The sequence below is a fragment of the Petromyzon marinus genome, chromosome 20 (genome assembly GCF_048934315.1).
Source record: "Petromyzon marinus isolate PM22_M1 ecotype Great Lakes invasive population chromosome 20, UKy_Petmar_22M1.pri1.0, whole genome shotgun sequence".
NCBI lineage: Eukaryota > Metazoa > Chordata > Hyperoartia > Petromyzontiformes > Petromyzontidae > Petromyzon > Petromyzon marinus.
In genome coordinates this window covers 2,101,102-2,113,497 of record NC_133686.1, presented here as the reverse complement: position 1 = coordinate 2,113,497, position 12,396 = coordinate 2,101,102, and positions in this window count along the sequence as shown.

The following is a 12,396-nucleotide window of genomic DNA, read 5'->3' as shown; positions in this document are numbered from 1 at the left end:
CTCGTCACCACCACCTCGTCACCACCACCACCTCGTCACCGCCACCACCTCGTCACCACCACCACCTCGTCGCCGCCACCACCTGGTCACCACCACCACCTCGTCACCGCCACCACCTTGTCAGCGCCACCACCTCGTCACAGCCACCACCTCGTCACCACCACCACCTCGTCACCACCACCACCTCGTCAGCACCACTACCTCGTCACCACCACCACCTCGTCACCGCCACCACCTGGTCACCACCACCTCGTCACCGCCACCACCTCGTCATCGCCACCACCTCGTCACCGCCACAACCTCGTCACCACCACCACCTCGTCACCACCACCACCTCGTCACCACCACCCCCTCGTCACTGCCACCGCCTCGTCATCGACACCACCTCGTCACCACCACCACCTCGTCATCACCACCACCTCGTCACCGCCACCACCTCGTCACCACCACCACCTCGTCACCACCACCACCTCGTCACCACTACTACCACCTAGTCACCACCGCCACCACCTCGTCACCACTACTACCACCACCTCGTCATCCGCTCTTCTTCCTCTATCCCAACTCGTGAGCGGGCGCCATTGCCCACTCTCCCCCTCTCTCTTTCCCCCTCTCTCTCTCTCTCTTTCCCCCTCTCTCTCACAGTCGCGCACACCCAATGCGTCTTTTTTTTGTTGCAGGAGGCGCGTCAGTCTGTCGCTTAACCTGACGTGACAACTTTTGAAAAATTAAAAGAAAGGCAACATTAATTAAGTCGCTGTCGGAGTGGAAATGTGCAGGGAAAGGTCATGAGTGGAGCGTGAGGGTGAGACGCGACCGTGCATATTAATGCGCCTAATGAAGACGCCACTCTTTGTCACTGGGCACGTGTGTGTGCGCACGCGCGTGTGCGTGTGCTTGTGTGTGCACGTGTTTGTGTGCATGTGTCGGGACCAACGTGTGTGTGTGTGGGGGGGGGGATGTGCCAGTGTCACATTCATGTGTTGATGTGATGTGTGTGTCACGTTGCACCAGGTGTGTGTGTGTGCGCGTGTGTGCGCGTGTGTGTGTGCATGTGTATTTGTGTCTGCGTGTGTGTGAGGGTGCGAGGGTTTCACATTGATGTGTTGATGTGTGTGTGTGTGTGTCACAAAGAGCGTGTCACATTGTGTCACGGGTGTGTGAGTGTCGCATTGTGCTCGGTGACACATTGTGGAAGATTATATTTTTGCTCGGTGTGTGTGTCACCTTGTTAGGTTCCCGCTAACAGCACTTGCTTCAATGGCCTGGTAAGGCTATAGGTGTGAGTTCCACGTGTGTGCATGTTGAACTTCTTTCGCACCGCACGTCCGGTAGTGTTTCAAATAGCTACATCATGGGACCCCGCTTACCAATATCAAAATATACAAATAGGTCTCATATTTCACACAGCGAAATGCTCTGCGTGCCACAATTACGCCCTGTGTGTGTGGAGCGGCAGTGTAGCAGTTAGCGCGCTTCGCTGCGAACCCGAGTTCGCTCACGGACAGTTGCTGGGCCTCCCCTAGGTCGACTCAGCCTGAAATAAGTACTTGGTGCGTCGTGTAAACATCATCGCTAGACCAAGGCGGCCGGAAGTGGTGCTGGGTCACCCACCCCGATTGTGTTCCGTCGTTACCGACCTCTATAAGTGCTCCTCGCTAACAGCACTTGCCCCAACAGACTGTACAGGCTATACTGTTGTGGGGGTGGGGGCTTTTGTCTGTGTTTGTTTTTTTGCCACACGTTTATCGCAGAGTTCAGGATGAACTCCACCCTTCACTCACGAGAGAGAGCGAAGATTGAGGCGGTGGGAATAGCCCAGATTTGATCTCCCAGTTAGGCGCTTGGTTATAGCCACGTGGCGATATTGGGGGGACCGCCGCATTGATGAGAGTCCACGCGTGCGAGCTGTGGCTTGGGCTGAGTTGAAGGGGCGATTCTTGTCGCCAGACTTCGGCGAGTCACCGGCTTCGTAGCACAGTGCGCTCAACCACTGCGCCACCACTCCCCCCGACGGTTAAAGACGCAAAGACAAAGATCCCCCCTATATAATTTTGGGCAGGTGCTGCGCGAGCGAGCAGTCTATTAAGGCCCGGCACCGGCAATCGTGGGGGTGTTGTGGCCGGAACCATGCCCAGCCGCTCTTGTCTGTCTAGTCGCAATGTTCACACACCGCACCAGGTAGTCATTTGAGGCTGAGTAGACCTAGGTCCAAGACCGGTTCAGATAATTATCACTGGTGTTGGCCGTGAGCGAGAATCGAACTGGGGTCGCCGGGTTCGTAGCGCAGTGCGATAACCGCTACACTACCGTCCCGCACACATATACACACAGGCGTACACACACACGTACACACACATAACACACATGTACACGCACGTACGCACACGTACAGACACAAGTACACACAACAACAACCGCCATTCGCCACTAAGTGGCGGTGACGTCACCATGACGCTTGTGCCAGGCTATGTGCACGTTAAAGGCTACGTGAGGTGTCGAACGCCCGCTGGCAGGAGGTCACGGGACAGACCCGGGTGCCACGGGTCAACTGACTGAGATGACTGGCTGATGCACCACCTGTGCCCCCTACTATGCCAACTTACTGTGCTTTAGTCACCCGGCGCTCCGCTCGTTGTGGTGAGAGTCGCTCCTCCCGCCTCCGTTGTTGTTGGAGGGCGACTGCCTCCAACTGCCCAGTAGCGTCCTTCACGAGCCTCCTCCACAGAGGCCGATCTTGACACCGCTGGCACCAATCATCGGCAAGTCCACTCAGCTCTACATCCTCCTGTACCACATCACTCCATCTCTTCTCTAGCCCGTGCCGCGCTCATTTAGCCCCCTCGATCCGGCCGAACAAAAACTGCTTAGGCATGCGGTGGCTGGCCTTGCCTGCAGGAGGAGCTCACCGATGGGACTTTGTCAGATATTTCAAGAATATGTGAGCTCCTCACACAATCCAGCCTGGTTAAACCCAGGATGGATCGTAGGCAGGCCAACCTGAATGTTTCTAACCGGCGAAGATGTTCCATTAGGGGGGTCCAGGTAGCTTCCACACAGCGTTACGCAACCGATGAAAAGATATTGCCGCTCGACGGATTCGGAGTGAGACCTCTGCTGTCAAACCGGAGCCGGTCATGAGCACATTGCCCAGGTATGGGAAACGCTCCACTCTCTCCACAACTACCCTATACACATACACGTACACACACAAGTACACACACAAGTACACACACATACACATACGCACACTGTCGGGCAGAATGTCTGTCGCGGGAGTGAGAAGGCAAATTGGGGAAAAAAACACAAATGAGATGTCGTAAGCCCTTGCCAATACCGCATCGCTTTCTCCCCTCCATCATCTCACCTCCCCCCAGGCCCCCGCTCCCCCTTTCCTCCCCCCTCCACCCCTACCGACGAGCGCGCTTGTCTTGGAGCGAGTTGTCGACGGAATTCGTGTCATGGCCACGTGCATGCCGCTTCACAATGGATGCGTGCTGACATCGCTCTCTCGCTCGCACGCACTCGGTCACCAGTCATGACCTAAGCCGCTGCTGGAGGAATGCCTTCACCGAAACGTCGGACGTCTCCCCCACCCCGCCCGCTTGCTTCGCTGCAACACCAGAAATGACTCTCTCATTAAATGTGCGCTATGGAAAAGGTGCGTTTTTTCCCGAAACGTCGCACGTTATTATTGTTTTAAAGGTCACACAGTGTTGTGGACAAATGTCTTTTCGCGTGTTATATGTACTTTTTGCCCCTACGCGTTTAGAAACTCGCGTTTAGAGTATGGGGCTGCTAATACATTTCCACGTGATAAGCCACTTTGTTGAGATGTAATTTGTGATATCCGCGTCGCTTTATAAAACGAGCTACGTAGCGACTCAGTGGGCCTCACCTGGTACAGCAGCTCCTTTTGCCCATTTCAGAAATTGTTTCTTGCTGTGGTTGTCCCACCTGATGACGGACGCTTGTGTTGCGCCCGAAACGTCGTCATTTAATTTAATTTATTTTATACCTACGTGACTTTACCGAAATAACCAAAGAGTATGGATCTCTGTAGTCACGAAAACTTTAAATGTAGATATGGAGCTTTTTTTTTGGTTTGTTAATTGTAATCACCCCGGGCCGAATTATTCTGCCAAAATGCACCAGGTGCTCATTTAAGGCTGAGTACATCAAGAGAGGACCCACGACAAGTGACAGAAGGCATCCTCAACTCGTGTGTCTGAGCATACTTCCCCACAACGATCGCAAGCGCAGGTTGGTGTGACAACGGGAAAGGTGGAAATGTTCTGCTGCACCTGTTCTAATGTTTATTTGTATAGCCACTCGAAGAACAGATGGTGTCCGCATCCTTCGATTAGCACGGTTGGCTACGTATGGCGCGTGCGAAGTTTCAACATGCCAATGAATCGCCAGCGAAACGTCGTACTCAAATTGTAAATGTTGCGGGTTTGCTTTCCAAAATACGGGTGTGCTGCACTGGTAACTAATCGGCACGTTTTGTTTACGTGACAAACCCCTTACTCATTGGCTGTGTGGGTGGTGGTGGTGGTGGCGGGTTAAACGGCACATTTATACTTACGGTTTATTTTTTTTATGCGAAAAATTTTCAACATACGTACAACATATATACAACATACGTACAACATGCAGACAACATACGTACAACATACGTGACCGTCGTCGGGGAATTGAACTAGGCTTCTGCGGTCTCAGAGCGCGCCAGTTGCGCTAACCACTGCGCTACTCCCCTCCCTCCCATCCCTCCCTCCCTCCCTCCATTCCTCCCTCCCCCCTCATATCGTTCTACCTCTCTCTAATTTCTCTTCCTGTGCGGCGTGCACGGACCGCTCTCGCGCTCTCGCTCGCTCTCTCGCTCGGTCGCGTTAGTGGCGAGGAAATTAAATCAGCCTAAGAAAGACGAACAATGTTATCCCACCATCAGCGCTCAAGTTTAATTGCCACGGGCGTGAGGAGCCTTCGCCTCCAACTGCGCCGCATTAATATTCGGGCGTCTCTCTCGCTCTCACGACGCTCGCCTCTCGCATCACCCCCCCCACCACCACCACAGCCACATCCCCCCCCACCCCTTCACTTCGTTCGCGACTCCGTTCGCGTCAACACATTACGCGATACTAATTGCGCGGTGTCAGCCACTCGTCAGCAACGGAGTAAACAACAAATGCAAGCGACGCGACGCGATGCGCTGTGCTGAGAATGACGGCGGCGGCGGCGCCGGGGATTATAGCGCAGCGTAACCGTCGTCAGCTGTGCGGTGGCTGGGCGCGCGCCCGGGTCTCCGTGGTTGTTGTGGTCATGGTGGCTGTTGTCATCAGCATCGTCAATCAGCAGCAGCTGAAGGGACACATCGGTGCGCCTGTTGAGTATGCATGTATGGTGAACTTCGTTCGCACCGTGCGTAGTCAACCGTGCTAATCGGAGGTGCAGGACAACAAACAAAACGCATCATCGTGGAACAAATCGTCAGGGCGGTGGTGGTAATGGCGGTTGTTGTAGTGGAGGTGGTCGTGGTGGTAATTATTATCATCAATACGATCACCGCTATCATCATCATCACTATCACTCCGACATCATTAATGCAACCACCACCATCGTTATAGGTGTCACAGTCACCACGGCGGCGGTGCTGGTGGTGGTGCTGTAGGTGGTGGTTGTGACCGTGGTAGAGACGTGGTGCTGGACACGACACCCACTCGCGTGCCGTGCCTGCCTTCATCATAGGCGCTACTACTCGCTATCAGCACTTGCCTGGTAAAGACTGTACAGGGGTGTTGTGTGGTTTTTTTTCTTTATTTTGTGATGGTTGTAATCGATGATAGGGATGATGGTGACGATTGCTATAACGATGAGAGCGGTGGTCCTCGTAATGATGATGATTAGTATTTCAACGACGATGATATATCTACGTTGTTGTATTGACAGTAATTATTACGTAATTGTAACTAAGTGGTGACGAGGTGTCGTGGTCGTATCATGACGCCAATAATGGGGACAATAATAACATCATTGATATCATCATCATCGTTCCTATCATAGGTCTTCCACGTCGTTTTGAATACAATGACAATGATGATCAGAATAATGATGATGGCTGCAATGAGGATAACCCAATAATCATCATTACAGTGTGGACGATAATGATGGTGATGATTATCAATCATCATATTGGAAATGATGAAGAATTATCGTAATCATGATCATGGAAATATCGTTTTTTTTTATTCTGTCAAAAAGGTCCCATAGATACATCATTATCGCCATCATTGTCACCTTCAAGGCAATGATGATTGACCAGCATCACCATTATTATAATGATAATAATCATTATTATTGGTCATCATTATCAATGTCAATATTGCGATTGATCATCACCAAGATAATGTGTCCACACCACCAACCAAACACAACAACAACAACAAACCTCCATCGCATGGAGGCGCATCGTAGGAAGCGCACGGCGTTACAACGAGAGGCGCAGTGAGCTGAGCCAAGAGGTAAATAACACGAGGGGTGGCCCTCTTCCAATTAATCCTTGCGCGCTGTGGAATCCATGCAAAATTACCGCCCCCTCCCCCTGCCCCCTCGATCCTCCACCGCCCCCTCCCCACCCTACTTCGCCCACCGTCACGTGACATCGCCGCAAGAAGACCCGACGATCCGAGCTTATTATAAATATACTCTGCAGACCTGAGACAACGTTCAAACATCGTCAATTAGCTACCGTGCGTACATTTGTAATGCTGTCCCTCATTCCCGTAATTATTCGGAGAATTCCTTTAATAGGTGCCACCGCGCCACGGATCTGCAATTAGACGCGAGGCGCGGGAAGCGGAGACGTTTCTTAAAGGTGTCACGGGAAAGTCATTTGGGATTCTTTTAGAGTTTCTTCCAACGTAAAACTGACAAAGTCCCCCACTCTGCCCCCCCCCCCCCATTTAATTTTCTTTACTGGAGAGAATAAAACATATTCTCCGTTTCGGCTCCAGATGGAACGAGCTGACGATGGGATGAGGGGGAGAGATGGTGGGGGAGGGGTGCTGGTGGCGAGGTGGGAGGGATAGGTGGTGGGGGGGGGGGGTTAGAGCAGGTAAGTAGATGCTGGCCGGTGATGGATAAGCGACCCGTGGAGGTGGACGGGGACGGAGGGGATGGCGGATCTGTGGAGCGAGGATGGAGGAGAATGTGGGTAGGGTGGGGGAGGGATGTGGGTGGGGGGGTGAGACGTGGGTGAGGAGCAGGATCAGGGAGGACGGGGGGGGGAGTCTTCAAGGTTTTGTGTTCAGCCCGTGACCGTAGGCGCCACGCGTGGGAGGGAGGTAAGAACAGAGGCATGATTTTGGTGGCTTCCGAACACTAAACGGAACTACGATCCTACTCCTACCCCCACTACCCCCCTACCTCGCTCCTCCTCCTCCGCTCTCCCCACGTCTACGGCTCCGCTCCCCTCCTCTCTCTCTGTACACTAGGGTCAGGAAAAAGCGAGCGAGGGTAGCGCTTCAATCGCATAACTCGTGTGCGTGTAAGAATTTCTGTGTGTGTGTCTCTCTCTCAGCGGTGACTCCACGAGTAGAGGGCAGGGGGGGGGGGGTTGACACCCCTCCTCGCTCCTCCCCACCTCGCCCACCACATCCCATGGGGAGTTTCTGTCTCCGTGTCTGCTCGCGTTTTCTTCTCTCTTTCTCTTGCAAGCTCACGCGCACGTCCAGTAGGCACGTGTGACGTGTGTGTTGGTGTGTGGGTGTGTGGGTGTGTGGGTGTGTGGGTGTGTTGGTGTGTTGGTGTGTGGGTGTGTGGGTGTGTGGGTGTGTTGGTGTGTGGGTGTGTGGGTGTGTTGGTGTGTGGGTGTGTGGGTGTGTTGGTGTGTGGGTGTGTGGGTGTGTGGGTGTGTGTAGGTGTGTGTTGGTGTGTGGGTGTGTTGGTGTGTGGGTGTGTTGGTGTGTGGGTGTGTTGGTGTGTGGGTGTGTGGGTGTGTTGGTGTGTGGGTGTGTGGGTGTGTGGGTGTGTGGTTAGCGGTGGTGTAGCGGTGCTGTAGAGGTTAGCGCTACGCTGCGCTACAAACCCGGCCACCCGAGTTCGCTTCCCGCTCTCGGCCAAAAAAAACAGTGACGATTATCTGAACTGGTCCTGGCCTCTCTACGAGTTCATCTCAGCCCGAAATGCCTGCCAGGTGCGATGCGTACGCATTGAAACTATAGCACCAAGGAGACAAAGGCGGCCGGGCATAATGTGTACGCGACATCACCCCTCGTGTGTCGTGCCTGCCTGTTATAGGTGCTCATAAATAGCACTTGCCTCGGCAAACCTGTGTTGGTCTCACGGAGGTGATGTTAGTGGTGTATGAATGCGAGTAATTCCTCCGTCCAAGAATATTAATTTTTATTTTACCAGGTAAGGCCCACTGAGCTATGTAGCTCTTTTTCAGAAGCGACCTGGCCACAAATGATATCTGAACAAAGTGGCGTATCATGTGGAAATATATAGCAGCCTAATACTCTAAACGCATGATGTTAATTCTAAATGTGGAGGAAAACGCCTGGAGGACCTGGTGAAAAATCCACGCCACCAACGAGAGATACGAAAACTCCAAATATACAGCAGCAGGCGTCAGGGTCGACATCGAACCCACGACCTCCTGTGTGCCAGGCGAGGTAGTTAACATCTCCTAGCCACCGTGATGATGATGATGAGAGAGAGAGAGACATGCAAACTCCAAATATACAGCAGCAGGCGTCAGGGTCGGGATCGAACCTACGACCTCCTGTATACCAGGCGAGGTAGTTAACATCGCCTAGCAACTGTGACGATGATGAAAGAGAGGGACGCACACTCCAAATATACAGCAGCAGGCGTCAGGGTCGGGATCGAACCCAGGACCTCCTGTATACCAGGCGAGGTAGTTAACATCTCCTAGCAACTGTGACGATGATGAAAGAGAGGGACGCAAACTGCAAATATACAGCAGCAGGCTTCAGGGTCGCCATCGAACCCACGACCTCCTGTGTACCTGGCGAGGTAGTTAACATCTCGCCACCGTCGGGAATGCGTTCGTGAACGGTGCAACGGACGAATATCGAAACGACGCAAATCAAAGCGATGTACAGGGTAGTAAGTAGGTGGTGGAGGCGAAGGCTGAGAGGCGACGGACAATGGGTAAGGACGGACGGTGCTGTCAGCGTCGTACGTGTGGGTTGAGGCGACGCAAATCGGCTCGTGGTATGAATAACGTGACGACGTATATGCGAAACGACGTCAAACCGGGAATCGATATACACTATATCCAAACCGTAAACAATGACATGCGGGGTATTACTCCCAGTTAGTCAAGCCACAAATGTTACCAGACTCTTTATTTTTCTAAATTTAAACTCGCTTTGGAACAAAATATCCGGAGCGGCTGTCTCTCTTTCTCTCTGTCTCTCTGTCTCTCTTTCTCTGTCTGTCTTTCTCTCTGTCTCTCTTTCTCTCTTTCTCTTTGTCTCTCTGTCTCTCTTTATCTCTGTCTCTCTGTCTCTCTGTCTCTCTTTCTCTCTGTCTCTCTGTCTCTCTTTCTCTCTGTCTGTCTTTCTCTGTCTGTCTTTCTCTCTGTCTCTCTTTCTCTCTGTCTCTTTGTCTCTCTGTCTCTCTTTCTCTGTCTGTCTTTCTCTCTGTCTCTCTTTCTCTCCGTCTCTCTGTCTCTCTGTCTCTCTTTCTCTGTCTGTCTTTCTCTCTGTCTCTCTGTCTCTCTGTCTCTGTCTGTCTTTCTCTCTGTCTCTCTGTCTCTCTTTCTCTGTCTGTCTTTCTCTCTCTCTCTCTCTTTCTCTCTGTCTCTCTGTCTCTCTGTCTCTGTCATTCTCAGCACCCTTGCAGGGACGCGTGCTGGGTACGCGAGAGGCAGAAGGCTGCAGCGAGCGTGAGTTCTTGCAGAAACGGGAACGTGTGCACGCGCGCGTGTGTGTGCACGTAGCCTGGTACGAGCGCCGCGGTGACGTCACCGCCACTTCGTTGCGAATGGCGCTTGTTGATGTCGTTATGTATGGGTCTGCGCGTGTGTTCGTGGGGATCGAGAGTGAAGCGGCCAGCGCGCTTCGCCACGAACCTGGCCACCCGGGTTTCATTCTCGCTCACGGCCAACATCAGTGTTGACGATTATCTGAACCGGTCCCGGACCCCCCCCCTAGGTCGACTCAGCCTCAAACGAGTAACTGGTTCGGTGTGTTAACATCACCACTAGGGAGACATGGGTGGTCCAGGCATGGTGCTGTTCACCCACCCCATCGTGTGCCGTGTCCGCCCTTCATAGGTGCTCGCTCACAGCACTTGCCCCGACAGTCTGTGAAGGCTACACGATGTGATCGTCGTCTTTGCTTCGTGGCGCGTTGCCGAGATGACAAGCCAGCCTGCCTCTCTGAAAGTCGGGATATTTGCCGAAAGACCCCTGAACGCCTCGCCGTTATTGAACTGCAGCTGCCCACCCGCAACCACCCCACGACACGTGCGGGATCGATGTTGGCAACGTTTGGGAGCAATTCTCAAGTTCCGCGGCGACGACTCGTTGAGTTTTTTTGTTGTTTAACGCGCGCCCTGCCGGAGGAGCGCGAGGCGATCGCTCCCGGCTCGGCGTGGCTTGGCGTTGCGAGCGGCATCTGCCTCCTCAATAATGCATCGCCCCGCCGTGACGTCTTTGTTTTCGGGGTTGTTGAGCAATTTGACATTCGCCGGCGGTGTCAGCTGGTGATGCGACTCAGCGGCTGCCCGGTGAAATACACGCGCGCGCGTAACATGTGTGCGCGTGTTGGTGTTTGTACGTGCTTGTGTTTGTATTTGTGTGTATGTGTTTGTGTGTGCTTGTGTGTGTGTTTGTCTCTGTGTGTGCTGTGTATATGTGTTTTGTGTGTTTGTGTGTGTTTGTATGTGTGTGCTTGCATGTGTTTGTATGTGTGTGTGTGTTTGTCTTTGTGGGTTTTGTGTATATGTGTTTGTGTGTGCTTGTGTGTGTTTTTGTGTGTTTGTACGTGTGTGTGTGTTTTGTGTGTCTGTGTGTATCTGTGTGTGTGTTTGTACGTGTGCGTGTTTTGTGTGTGTGTTTTGTGTGTGTGTGTGTGTCTGTGTGTGTGTTTCGCTAAATGGTGTGCAGTGCGTTAAGCTCGTTAGAGATCTGGCGATGGGGGGGGGGGGGCGACATCAACTCCCCCCCACCCACCCCTCCGCATCCCTCTCTTCCTCTTCCCCATCCGCTACGTCTCCCTCCATCCACCCCCCTTCTCAACGTTCTTCACCTCTCTTCATCCAGCCTCCAACACCGCAACGCCACCCTCCCCCTAACTCTCCCTCCACCCCCCTCCCTTCCTCATCTCTCTCTCTACCCCTGTCTCTAATCCTCCACACAGCCCCTCTATCTATCACGCATCCTTATAACTAGAGCCCTCTCCCCCTTTGTCTTTCACCACCCCTTCTCTCTTCCCAATAATCTTACACCACCCTCCACCCACCCTAACCCCCACCCCCATTTGACACCCCCACCCACCCCCTCCCCCCCAATGCCTCCCCGGCTCCTCCTCACTCCTTCCCCTGTCGTCTGCGTATTTTTTAAGATCAGCCAGCGAATGGCTCTCGTTACCGCGGTCTCGGCAGGCCGAAACCGCCATTTAGTTTGGCGTGAGGAGCTCCACTCCACCACACTCGCCACTGCCCCCCCCGCTACTGATGCTCACTGCAGTGATAATGAGATCGTGCAGAGAGAGAGCGAGCGACACGCGACCTGGATGAGGAGGAGCAGGAGTGTAAAAAAAAATCCTCCTGGTAACTTAATGAGCAATTGGCTTAGCTCGATTGTTATTTAACGGCCCTTGCTGCTTACTCAAAGCGTCCGCTCGCGAGTCGCGTTGTGACACCGGCTAGGCGACTCGTGTGCGTGTCAGCATGCGTGTCACAGTGCGTGTGTGCGTGTCAGCGTGCGTGTCACAGTGCGTGTGTGCGTGTCAACGTGCGTGTCACAGTGCGTGTGTGCGTGTCAGCGTGCGTGTCACAGTGCGTGTGTGCGTGTCAGCGTGCGTGTCACAGTGCGTGTGTGCGTGTGTCACAGTGCGTGTGCGCTATGAACCCGGCGACACGGGCTCGATTCCCGCTCACGGCCAACACCAGTGACGATTATCTGGTGCAGTGTGTAAACATTGCCACTAGGGAGACAAAGGCGGTCGGGCGTGGTGCTGGCCACCCACCCCCTCGTGTACCGTTCCGGCCTTCATAGGTGCTCGCTAACAGCACTTGCCCCTACAGTCTGTTAAGGCTATATGGGGGATCTTTGTCTTTGTGTGCGTGTGTCACAGTGCGTGTGTGCGAGTCAGCGTTCGTGTCACAGTGCGTGTGTGCGTGTGTCACAGTGGTGGAGCG